The 12,265-nt window shown below is 43.1% G+C and overlaps 1 protein-coding gene across 5 annotated transcripts in view; it reads left to right on the top strand.

Annotated features, from left to right (window-relative positions):
- The first annotated feature begins 4,655 nt into the window (after positions 1–4,655).
- The window catches only part of ABHD6 (abhydrolase domain containing 6, acylglycerol lipase), a 61,148-nt gene continuing 53,538 nt past the window's right edge, over positions 4,656–12,265 (top strand). For 2 of the 5 annotated variants that reach the window (XM_082848688.1, XM_082848693.1), the window contains exon 1: positions 11,728–12,053. The gene's annotated coding sequence lies outside the window, so the exon portion shown is untranslated. Of the gene's footprint in view, positions 4,697–11,727; positions 12,059–12,265 lie in introns of those variants that run through there. The other 3 variants (XM_082848692.1, XM_082848691.1, XM_082848689.1) reach the window with 3 other exon arrangements.

The raw sequence follows: 12,265 nt of genomic DNA, 5'->3' as shown, positions 1-12,265 counted from the left end.
GATGTTCTCAATGACCAGAGAATCTACATCTAAACCCTTGAGTTCAGTGTTACACTCTGCATTTTTAATCACGTGCAGTAAAAATTCACCACTGTTTTTGAGCCGTTGACCCTGCATCCAGCCCCTCTGTTTCGCCCGGGCACACCTACCAACGCTACCATTGTACCAACAGAATGGCCCTTAAGGCTCTGTAAAGTGAACATCCTTCAGATACTTGGTGGATTTGGGGATATGCACACCCTTATTGGCCTGAGCAGTTTCACGAATGTTCTGAAAGTGAACACAAAGGTTTGAACCTCTTGATTTGCATGATTTTATGGGGTTTTCTGGGTCAAGTAAATAGCCAACCATTTTCAGAGGTCACCTCAGACCGCTTATAAGAAGAGAAATGAGGTGTGTTTCGTAAGGAAAAGACCCCAATGCCCATTCTGTTGTTCCGAACTTTGGGGAATCTCCATGGCAGCCTGCAAAATGTAAGTCTTGAACAAGGTACGAGGAGGTAGTCATTGAGCACCATGTGATACAGCAGTTAGGAGCATGGATTCAGGAGACAAGTGTCTACCCCACCAATTGCTGGCTATGTGATCTCGGGCAAGTTACCTAACATCTAAGCCTGTTTCCTCATCTGTTACATGGTGGAAGTAATAACACCCACACTCATGGCTGCTGTGAAGATGAAAGCAAATGGGCTAATGCATGAAAAGCACAATGTCCAGGACAGAGTGTAGGCAGTGAAGACATGTCCACTAGCCACTAATTGCCGTCTGCCCACCCTATGGATTTAAATGAAAACAATCCATTTGAGAACTAACACTAAGGAGTGGATGACAAGCCATCCCCTACAACTGCCTTCTCCTCCTGGCTTTGCCTGCCCCACCCCCGGGGTCCGTCCCGTTTCTGACTCTTTGGCCTGTTCCTGCCACTCGTGCTGCTTCATTCCTCCTGCTCCTGGCCCTGTTGGGTACCCCCTACTACCAGTCCCCAGACCCCCAACCCAGGCACCAGAACTACTGCTTGAAGGGTGACCAGACTGTGATCCACCCATATAGATGTGTGACCTGGCTCCCTGCGTGACCTCAGCAGCTCAGAGAAGAGACAACGTGGGAAGACATGAGGATGCACTAGCCTGTTGATAAATTAGATCAGGAAGCATCCTGATTTAGGTGGCATAATGTGATGCACATCTTTGAAAGTTTCATTACAATGTTCATGTTTAAGTGGCCTAAAGGCCCCAGCAGAGACAGCTAAGAGGGAGAGGTCTTGGTACAATGACCGGGGTGAAATGGATGCTAAAGTGAAGCCTATGAGGCACCCAACAAGAAGCCTTGGAGAGGTGTGTTCTCTTAGCAAGAAGAACTCTTGCCCTACATTCACACATGCACGTGCACACACCTGCTGGCAACCTTCACCCATTGATTCCTGGCCTGCATTTGGGGTCTTCATACTCTCTTTTCCATAACTAACCTTTGACTATTCAAAGACAGTTTTCCGGCCCCTCTAAGGACTGGATGTGCCCCGTGAATGCTTGGTTTGGCTTGATCATCTCTGTAGACACATGAGGTTGGTACCATTATCAATTCTTCATCGTCATCCCCTGTCTCTACGTGAAGAAACTCAGGTTTACAGAGATAGCCAATAAGTGGTAGAGCTGGGCTTCATGAAGCCAGAGATCACCTGAGGTACGTTCAAGTGACTCAAACACCTGGAGCTTGTGTTTCCACATCTGCACCACCATCTGTGTGTTCTTGCCAGCTCAGCATCCGCTGGTCACAATTTAGTACCTACATCCCTAGTTTCCCTGGGATGCTATATCTCCCCTAATCTAGCCATGTAGCTCAGGAGAGGTAGGAAAGGATTTCTTAAACAAGATATAAAAAGCACCAAATACAAAGGATAATTTAACTAAATTAAAATTAACGTTTGTTTATCCCAAAGTACTAAAGAAAGGGAAAAGATAAGTCACAAACTGGGAGAAGATATTTGCAACACATGTTAACTACAAACCATTAAGGCATGGACAGAAAAATGAGGAAATGATATGAACAGGTGTTTCACAGATACAGAAACAGGAATGGCAAATAAATACATGAAAAATTGCTCAAGCCCATTAATCATGGCCATGAAGATTAAGATCGCAATGAGATACCATTTTACCCACTAGATAAAAGAAAAAGCCTTGTTGTGCCAAGTGTTGGAAAGATCCTAAAAATATTCTCTTATACTGTCTTCTAAAAATTTAGTTTTGCCTTTTATGTTAAAATCTTTCATCTATCTTGAATTAATGGGGGAGGGGAGTGAGAATCGTTAAATTCCGTATTCTTCTATACAAATAATTAATCGTTCTAGCACTTTTTACTGAATTGTCCTCCTTTCCCTGCTGATCTGAAATGTCAGCTTTGTCATAAACCAAGTTTCCCTATGTGCATGGGTCTGTTTCTGTGACTTCTGTTTCATTAGTGTTTTTATCTACCCCTACATGAATAGATAACTGTCTTAATAACTATACATTTTTAATAAGCTTGATGCTACCTTTCCTTCTTCATTGGAAGTATTTTGGCTTTTCTTGACCCTTTGCTCTTCCAAGGAATCTTAGAATCAGTTCATCTTCCTTGAAAAGCCCTGTTGAGATTTTGGTCAGAATTGCTTCTGATTTTGAAGGGAGTATTCCTAACTTTTCATTATTGAGGATCATACTTGCTCAAACTGTGGGTCTTTGGTAAATGCCTTTTAACTGGTTAAGGAAGTTCTCTTAGTTTCCTAAGAGTTATTACCGTAAGGGACCGTTGAATTTTATCTTAAAATTTTGCAACTATTTAGATGATATTATAGTTTTTCTTTAATATATTGATGAGGTTAACTACAAGAATATTTTTCTTATCTTGGTTACGAAGTATCAATCTTTTTATTTATTGCTGGACTCAATTTACTAATATTTTACTTAGGATTTTTACTTCTTTGTTTTTGATTTATTTATGAGTAATACTGGTCTGATGATTTTGGTACAGAATTTACATTGGCATTGTAGAATGAGTTGGGAATATGTCCTTTCTTTCTATTTTCCAGAGGAACCTATGAGAGAGTAGAATTTTCTATTCCTTGAAAGTTTAGATGTGCTTCTAAACTTTCTTAATGTTTCTGGACTTAAAGTTTTCCTTTGATTAAAGATTTCATCAATATCTTTAGTAATTATAAGATACGTTTTCTATAGTTTAGAACTGACATTTTGCTGATGAACTGAACTCTTTATCATTATGCAGTGATCCTCTCCATCCTTAATAATATTTTTTGTTAGTCTATGTTATCTAATATGAATTTAGCTACACTAGCTTTCTTTCGGATAGTATTTGTCAGGTGTATAATTTTCCATACTTTTACTTTCAACCTTTCCGGATTCCTGTGTTTTGGGAGTACTTCTTGAAACAGTGCCTCAGATTTTTTAACAGTCAATTTGACAACTTCTGATTTTTAACTGAGGCGTTTAGCTAATTTACATTTATTGTGATAGTATATCTGGACTTATTTTTACTATCTTTTTTGGGGGGGAAAGTGTCACTTTTTAATATACTTCTTTTGGGTTGATTGGTGTTTGTTTTTTTATTGGCTTATGTCATTTCCCTCCTTCTATTGGTTCAAAAGATATATATGCATGTATGTTTGTACGTACATATATATGTGTCTTATTTGTATTATTTTAGTGAATACCATGGACTTTTTACCACACATATTTAACAAAGGCCAAAGTTATTATACTAATTCACTTCTCACACAAATGCAAAGGCATTAAGACACTTAAACTCCAGTCACCTCTTTTCTAATTTATTGTTCCCAGCATTTTAGTTCTGACCTTGTATTAAACCTATAAATTTTATATTATTATTGTCACCATGATTGTTTTCTACTGACAGTTTTGTTTAGATTCACCATATTTACCAATTTCTTCACTCACTATTCCGGTTTTCATTTCAGTTCTTGAGTCATGCTTCTTCTTTCTGAAGTATATCTTAGAAGGTCAGTTAGTCAAGTCTTCCAGTTGTAAAATCACTTTGTTTTAATCCGTATTTCACCCTCATTCTTTTTTTTTTTTCTTTTTAATATTTGGCTTGTATTTAGGATCTGTTCTTACAAAGACAACATGAATCTTTACACAGCAAGATCTCAAAGTCTGGCAAGATGCCTGCACTGTGAGAGGTACGTAGGGACTGAGACTGTTCTCGAACCAGTAGAATCATCTGTACAAGCCCACACTCATCCTGGAGTATATTCTCAGACTAATTTTTCGTTTTCATCCTTAATTGCTTCAGTATTTACCTCTCAAAGATAGACATAAATGAAAAGAACAATAATAACATAGCAAACATATCAAAACACAATACCATGATCATATCTAAATTATTTTTAAAACCAGGAATCTGCTTTTTTTTGACAAACATTATATGTTTTACTTATTGGAGGTATCTAAAGGTAGAGACAGAAAGTAAAATGTTGGCTACCAGTGGTGGAGGTAAGGGGGAAATAAGGAATTATTGTTTAGGGGTATAGAGTTCCAGGTTTGCAAAATGAAAAACTTCTCTCAGACTCATTTTTTCTGCACCCCGCAGCCTGTGGGATCGTCCCTGACCAGGGATTGAACCGCACCCCCTGAGTGGAAATGTGGAGTCTTAACCACTGGACCACCAGGGAAGTCCCTCTTAAGATGGTGAGTATCCAATTCCCAGGTCTTTGAAGATATTATTCTACTATCCTTTAGCTTCCAATGTTGCCATTGAGAAATCTGCTAACGGTGTGATTCCTTCTTTTGTGAGTAATGTTTTTTTAATAACTAGCTGCTTTTGAGATCTTTTGTTTTTAGTGTTCTGCAGTTTCACTACAATGTTTCTTGGTGTGGATTTCCTATTATTTATCCTGCTTTATATGTTATGTTTCCTACATCTATGGAGTCATGTCTCTTTTCTGCTCTGGAAATTCTCAGCCATTACTCCTTCAAATTTGGCCTCTCCTTCCTTCTTCTTTGATGTTGTTTAAATGGATTTTTAGATCTTCTCAGTCTATCCTGCATATACCATATCTTTTTTCCTGTTTTTCATATCACATCACTCTGTGCTAATATGTCTGAGTAATTTCCTCAGATATGTCTTCCAAATCACCATATTTGGTTAATCATGATCTATGAGAATACTGGATGCTCTCTTATGGAGAGCATCCTTATTTGTGCTTGGCGTGTAGGAACGCTACCCACCTGAGGCTGCTCTAGCCATTTGAGGGTCCTGATAACTATGGGACTCTCACGTGCAGCTTCTTCAACTTAGAGCCAAAGGCTTAGTCTCCCAATATTGCTTATGGGTCTGCTATACATATCTGGTCTTGGGACAACCATGCATTTCACATTTATTTACTGCTCACTGCCCCCTACTCTTATTTTAACACTTTAACACTCTTATTTTATTTCAGCCAAGCAACCCACGACAAAGTCTATTTTATCCAAGACAGAGGTGTTTTGAGAAGAAGGGTGTTTCAGAATATCTGGTCCATGGTATGCTGAGATACCATTTGAATTTTAAAAGCCTAAAGATGAGACTGTTAAATTTCACCATGTTTTTGGCATATTCCAAATTATTGAAACAATTTTGAACCCTGATTTTCTTCCCAGCTTTGTTTGATTTAAAATTTGATGACAAGTTCAGATTTCTGTTTATCTAAATTCTCTTTTTTTTTTAATGTCATGGACATAGAATTGGAGAATTTCCATTAGAAAATGGCTTCCAGTCTGATATTGTCAGATTAAAGAAAGTTGGGCCACTGTTGTTTAACCTTCTACGAATCCACTGAGCTGTGATGTTTTACAGTCTAGATTGCTTCGTCTGCCCATAAACAGGCAATAAAATGTTTTGTCCAAAGCCTACTACAGTCTGTATACAGTTCCTACAGCAGTCTTCAGATCTACTTATGATAGTAACTGTTGAAAAACCCTTCCTTTGGAGTGATTATGCATGCTGAACCCTTGGTAGTTACCTATTTTGTTTCGGTTTAATAATCATGCTCAGAACTTTGCTAGAAATCAACACCATCCCTCTTGGTCTCTAGATTCCTGTATCAATCTTTCTCCCTATTTGAAGTGGGACCCTAACTCTAATTAGAGTCTTGTGGCATGACTTCTCGAAGATCACTGAATACGTCTCTGAGGTCATACCCAAATATCCTTTTGGTTCCCTGGGCAATCATTTCTTTTGATCTGGTAACTGGGACTAATTTTTTAGGTTGTTGGGTGTTCTTTCCATGTCTTTTCTTCCTATCCTGGACTTGTTTTCCCTCTTCGTGATGTTCTAACCTGACCAAATGGAAGCTCTTTCTGTGTGATGAAGATGAAGTAAACAGGAACCTGGTGGTTTTGCTTTCCCTTTGCCATCTGTTAGCATTACATATGCTCAGTTCCTTTTTTAAATTCATCTTCTTGATCCAAATCTGAATTTAAATTAAACTTTTTCTGTCTTTGGCATTCCAGTCTCAACCATTCTGAGTATTAGTCTCTCTTGCTGCTTGTTAAAAGTTCAGGTTAATCTTTTGGAAAATTTCCATTATCTTCTAACTTATACACAGGTGATTGGAAAATACTTGTACAGTGTTGGGGAGGAAGAAAATTTCCTCTACCCTTGTAAATTCTTTTGGCTGGTCTAAGAATTAAACTGACATGAGACACATTAACAGATGAAAATCAAACAAAAGTTTAATAATGTGTATATAAGGGAGAGACTCAGGAGAACTGAGTAACTTGCCAACATGGCCCAAACCCTCACCTTAAATATCATCTTTGGCTAAAGACAAAAAAGGATGTTTGAAGGTAGTGGTTTGGGACTTTACAGGGGAGAAGGCAAGTCACATGAAGATGGAAGAGCAAATGTTTGGTAAATAAGTGTTTGCTGGGCCAGGCAGAGACAGTGGACACAGAGTGAACTCTGCTCTCTAGGCCCTGCTGGGGTTTCCCCCACCATGCCTACTCCATATTCTTTGCAGATATGTCTGACGATAACTCTATCCTGGGAACAGCCCCTTTATCTAAATTGTTTAGGCAGCTAAGGGGGAGGTAAAAAGAAAGATTTCCTGAGTCTTCTGTTTCTTAAAAGTAAGGAGCCTAAATTAATCCTCATGCCAAAGAGACGTATTTTGAGGTGGCACATTTTGCTCCCCTGCAGCAGTCACATTGCTCTCTCAGAGGCTTCCCTTTCCTTCCCATCCAGGATCTTCTCTGACCTAGGACTGTGCTCAACCGGCATTTTCAACAAATGAATCAATAGTGTAAGAACTGTCGTTTTAGAGCCTCCTGATTATTGAGTCCTTCTTTCCATGATCATATGCTACATTTTGACATATGTTGACTTGTTGTCTCATGATATATTTTTACTTCTTAACTCTTGCTTTGATGTTCTGTTTTGGGGGTGTGTAATAATTCAACCTGTAATTTAGACTAGAGTCAAAATGTATCTCCCACAACTTGATCCTACGCATAAACAGAGGCTTGACAATTATTTAATTCACAAATAAATGTATAAGCAGTATTTTGAGTTTTTTGTAAAGAAGATGCTTTTTTGCCTAAAAATGTTAGTATTTCATAGATTTGTAGATATAAGCTGCAAGGTGAGCTTTGCCATATCTTTCATAATTAATTCCATTACTAGTTTTGGCAGTAGGCATCTCAGTAGTTAGAAGAGATTTTGTGTCATACACAGCTTGGTTTGGATTCTGGCAGTATCAGCTGTGTGATCTTGGGTAGCTTAACCTCTTTGAGCCTCAGTTTCCTCATCTGTAAAATGGGGCTAATAATAGTACCCACTTCATAGAGTTGTTGGGATGATTCATTGAGATAATATATGTAAAGCACTGAGCACAAAGTGAGACACACAGGAAGAGCTCAACACATGGTAGCTAATATTTGAGTGCTCTGTGCCACTCATCATGTTGGCCCCTGGGGAGATGGAGGTGGAAAAGGAGTTCACAACTCAGTGGAGTCAAGAGTCACTGAAATGAGTAAACATAGCTTCATGTACAACGTGCTACAAGGGTATGGATGATGGAACAGTTGATTTTTTTTTAATAGTGTGGTTTTTAAAATAAATTTATCTTATTTATTTAGTTTTGGCTGCATTGCTGCGCACGGGCTTTCTCTAGTCGCAGCGAGCAGGGGCTACTCTTCCTTGTGGTGCGTGGGCTTCTCATCGCGGTGGCTTCTCTTGTTGTGGAGCTCGGGCTCTAGGTGTGCAGGCTTCCGTAGTTGTGGCACGCAGGCTCAGTAGTTGAGGCTCGTGGGCTTTAGAGCGCAGGCTCAGTAGTTGTGGTGCACGGGCTTAGTTGCTCCGTGGCATGTGGGATCTTCCTGGACCAGGGCTCGAACCCTTGTCCCCTGCGTTGGCAGGCGGATTCTTAACCACTGCACCACCAGGGAAGCCCCAGAACAGTTAATTTTGCATAGGTAATCAGGGAAGACTGCTTCAAGGTGGTGACACCTGAATAGCCTATTGGGCAGGGGCCTCAGTGGTTGGCTCAGAATTGCCATGCAGTAAATTTTTGGAGAATGGATTGTGCGGATGGCTCATAGGCCCAGGGATGCTGCCCATCTGGCATCTGTGGACATGCGGTATCATGTATTTTTCATTTTTCTCCTATGTATATTTCCGTATACTATTGACTTTTTAAAATTTTTATTTATTTATTTATTTTGGCTGCATTGGGTCTTCGTTGTTGCACGTGGGCTTTTCTCAAGTTGCGGTGAGCGAGGGCTACTCTTTGTTGTGGTGCACAGGCTTCTCACTGCGGTGGCTTCTCTTGTTGCAGAGCACGGGCTCTAGGCGCACAGGCTTCAGTAGTTGTGGCACGCGGGCTCAGTAGTTGTGGCTCGCGGGCTCTAGAGCGCAGGCTCAGTAGTTGTGGCACACGGGCTTACTTGCTCCACGGCATGTGGGATCTTCCTGGACCAGGGCTCAAACCCGTGTCTCCCGCATTGGTAGGCGGATTCTTAACCACTGTGCCACCAGGGAAGCCCTCCATATACTATAGCATTTAAGTCTCAGCCATGTTGCGTTTGTACTTGGCCTTTGTACTTATTGTTACTCATAATTCCATCAGAGCTTGTGTATAATCCTTGATTCAATAGTTACTAATATTTTCTTATTATTAAAAGACTCTAAGTCCTTTGAGGCAAGATGTGTTCACCAGAGTGTACCTGGAATGTAGTAGGTCCTTGGTAATATTCAATGAATGAATGAATGAATGAATGAACTTCTTTCAGTGCTGGCCCCACCACTGGCTATGGGATCTTGAGTGAGTCAGTTAACCCCTCAGTGCTCCCATCTGTAAAGTGGGTTAGCACATCTCACAGGGTTATTGTGAGGACTAAGTGAGGTGATGTCCAGTGCCCGATCAGTAATAAGTGCATTAAACAGTGGTGACCATTGGCACCACTCAGTTCTGACTGGTATGCTGCTGAGTCTAGGAGATGTCCATAGACTGTGTGGCAGGGTGAAGTCTGGGGCCCTTTGCTGCACCAGCTGGCAGAGGAGAGGTTTCTAAACTCTTTCCTAATGCTGGGGTGAGACCTGTCAGGTAATAAGGAGTTTATACTTAAAATGACTGAAGGTGCCATTAGGAATGTGGTTTGCCCCTGGGACTGCTCCCTGGCCTCCCACCCACCGCTGATTCCTCAGAGAGAGTGAATGGGGCATTGCTGACTTGAGGTGGGACCACAGGTGAGTCCCCTCCTCTCCTCCTGCCTTCTGAGCTTCACCGTGACACAGAAGCTAATTAAGGCTTCTCTCCTGTCAGTCACCAGGTGGAGAAGAGTCACAGGGAAGGTGACTCCCACCTGGAGCTCAGTGTATCTAAATAAAAAACTCTGGGGGGAAAAAAAACCTCTCTGGATTTAGAAACTCCAGACCCTAGGAGGCCTCTGGGGCCACAACTATGAATTAGAAGAAAAGATGAATTACCCATTTTCAAGGTTTTGGAGAGGAAAAAGAAATTAAATGTAAAAGACAGGTGTTTTCCAGTGTTCCAATACACCAGGTAAAGCTTATTGACGGCTTCCAATGTGGGGTCTTCCAGGAAGTCATCCATGCATTTCATTCCCTTATTTATTCATTCACCCCCTTGCTGTTTGGTGAATGCTCCCTGAGCCTGAGATTGCTAATAAGTTGTAAGTGAGGACTAAAGATCAGTCTTAGTCCCTGCTGCCTCTCTGGGCCTGCTCGGGGGTGTTGAAGGACTGCTAGTTTGAGGAGAGTTAAGGCCAGAGAAGGTAACATGGCCTTTGATGAATAAATTGTCCCCAAAGCTCTGAGAACAAGTCCATGAAGCAAGTCAGATGAAGCCCTTGAAATCTGAATGATGAGGTGGCTAACATCTTAGAAGAAGATGCTCCAGCTCCAGCCAGGGAGATTGTCCCAAACTCTGGATGGATTCCAGCAGCCCTGACAGAAGCAGATTTTACAGGGTGGTCACCAGTGGCCTCAGAGATTCACCTTTGCCACATCTCTGGGGCTTCTCATCCACATCCCATTCTTAAAACCCAAGACCTGCCCGACTCAGCTAGGCTTTGCCAGTCTGGAGGGCTTGGCAGGCCTGAGGCTGCCTTTGTGGTGGATTTAAATGGACAAGAGAGTCCTGCTGGGTACTGGTCCCACCTAGGTCTGGAGTGAGAAGCAGACAAGCCAGGGACTCAGTGCAGGAGGAAGACATCTCTGTCGCAGCCACCACCACCACCACCACACACACACACAAACACACACACACACACATGGTGCTCAGCACATAGCAAGTGCTCAGTAAATATTTGTTAAATGAATGAATAAGTACTTTGGTGGAAGAAGCCCGCAATACAGTGTGGGTCCAAAGGGAACTTAAGGAAGGCTTCCTGGAGGAAGTGACATTTGAATTGAGGTATGGAAAAAAGAGAGGAAGGAGTAGCCAGGCCAAGTAGGAAAGGATGAGAGGTCTTGGCAAAGGCCGAGGTGGTAGACTTCAGCCCAGGCGCCCTTGGAATGCTAGGAAATGAGGCTGGAGTAGTAAACTGAGGCCAGATGTTCAAAAACCTAGGCTTTGTGGCGGATAAGTTAGACAGAAAACAGTATTTGAATTTTAATGGGTGATAACCTTTATGCTCCCCTTCCTATTTTTTTGGCCTAGTGAGGTTTAATTGTCCTTAAAATGAAGAAATGGCCACAGCGGGCATTTAACCAGTGGTGGCTGAAAGCCTTATAAGATGGCTATTTTTGTCCCCAAGAGCTTTGGAGCTAGACGATCCAGGGTTGGAATTCCCAGTTCTGTCCTTTACAGGGCAAGCCCCTCTTCTCAGAATTCTGAAACAGGAAGCCAAGCACAATGTCCACCTCATAGGATCAAATGAGATAACCCATACAAGGTAGGGTTACTTTGCTTGCCCGAGAACCTGTCTGTCTCTCCGAGCCCTTCGGGGTCAGAGATCCAGCCGGAGTTACTGCCGGGTGCGGTGCCCAGCAGAGCTAGGCACACAACAGGTGCTCAGTAAATGAAACACAATGCCGCGACGAATTCTGGCGTCGCATTGTGAAACTGTGTGTGGCCCTCTGGGTTCCGATCTCTCCCCCAGGGCGCAAGTGAGCGCCTTCGGGGCGGGGCTGGGGTGTTTGTGTTCTTCCCCTCTTCCCCCAACCCCGCCCCTGGCTTCGCGGCGTGAAACTATTGGATGCCTGGAGACGGGTTGCTGGGGTCGGGTTGTGCGGAATACTAACTTTACACTCCGGGCTTAATGCTATAAACCGGGGGCGCCGGGGAGCTAGGGGTTCTCGCCCCTGAGACCCCAAGACAGAACGCAACAGCCGGCAAGCAGCGCTGGGGGCCGGGCGCGGGCGGAGCCGGCTTTTCTGTCGGAGGACGTAGGCCCTCACGCAGCGCCTTTAAGGCTCCCATCCGAGCCGGCCCCGGAGCTGAGAGCGGCGCGGGCGCGGGCGGTGCTGCTGGACCTGAGCAGGAGCCCGGGGCCGAGGACAGGCGTCTAGATAGTGCGGCTGGTCCCAGGCGGCTGAGGTCAGGTGAGGTGAGCGCTGGTGGGGTGGGGCGGGCTGAGGCGGGGTGGGGGTGTGCACGTCTAGGAGGGAGTATCCGGGGGCTCCTCCAATGGCCCCGTGACCTACCTTCCACTTACCGAGTGCGGGCTGCCTGGCCTCCCTCCAAGCGGCACGAGGTGAAGAAGGGTCGGGAACATGCACCTCCCTTTTTACTCCGTTCCCCCGCCCTGGCATCA

Source organism: Leucopleurus acutus (assembly GCF_964270905.1).
Source record: "Leucopleurus acutus genome assembly, chromosome: 10".
In the NCBI taxonomy this organism is placed as follows: domain Eukaryota; kingdom Metazoa; phylum Chordata; class Mammalia; order Artiodactyla; family Delphinidae; genus Leucopleurus; species Leucopleurus acutus.
The sequence above is the reverse complement of the archived record's forward strand: the minus strand, read 5'-3'. Positions and strand labels throughout refer to the sequence as shown.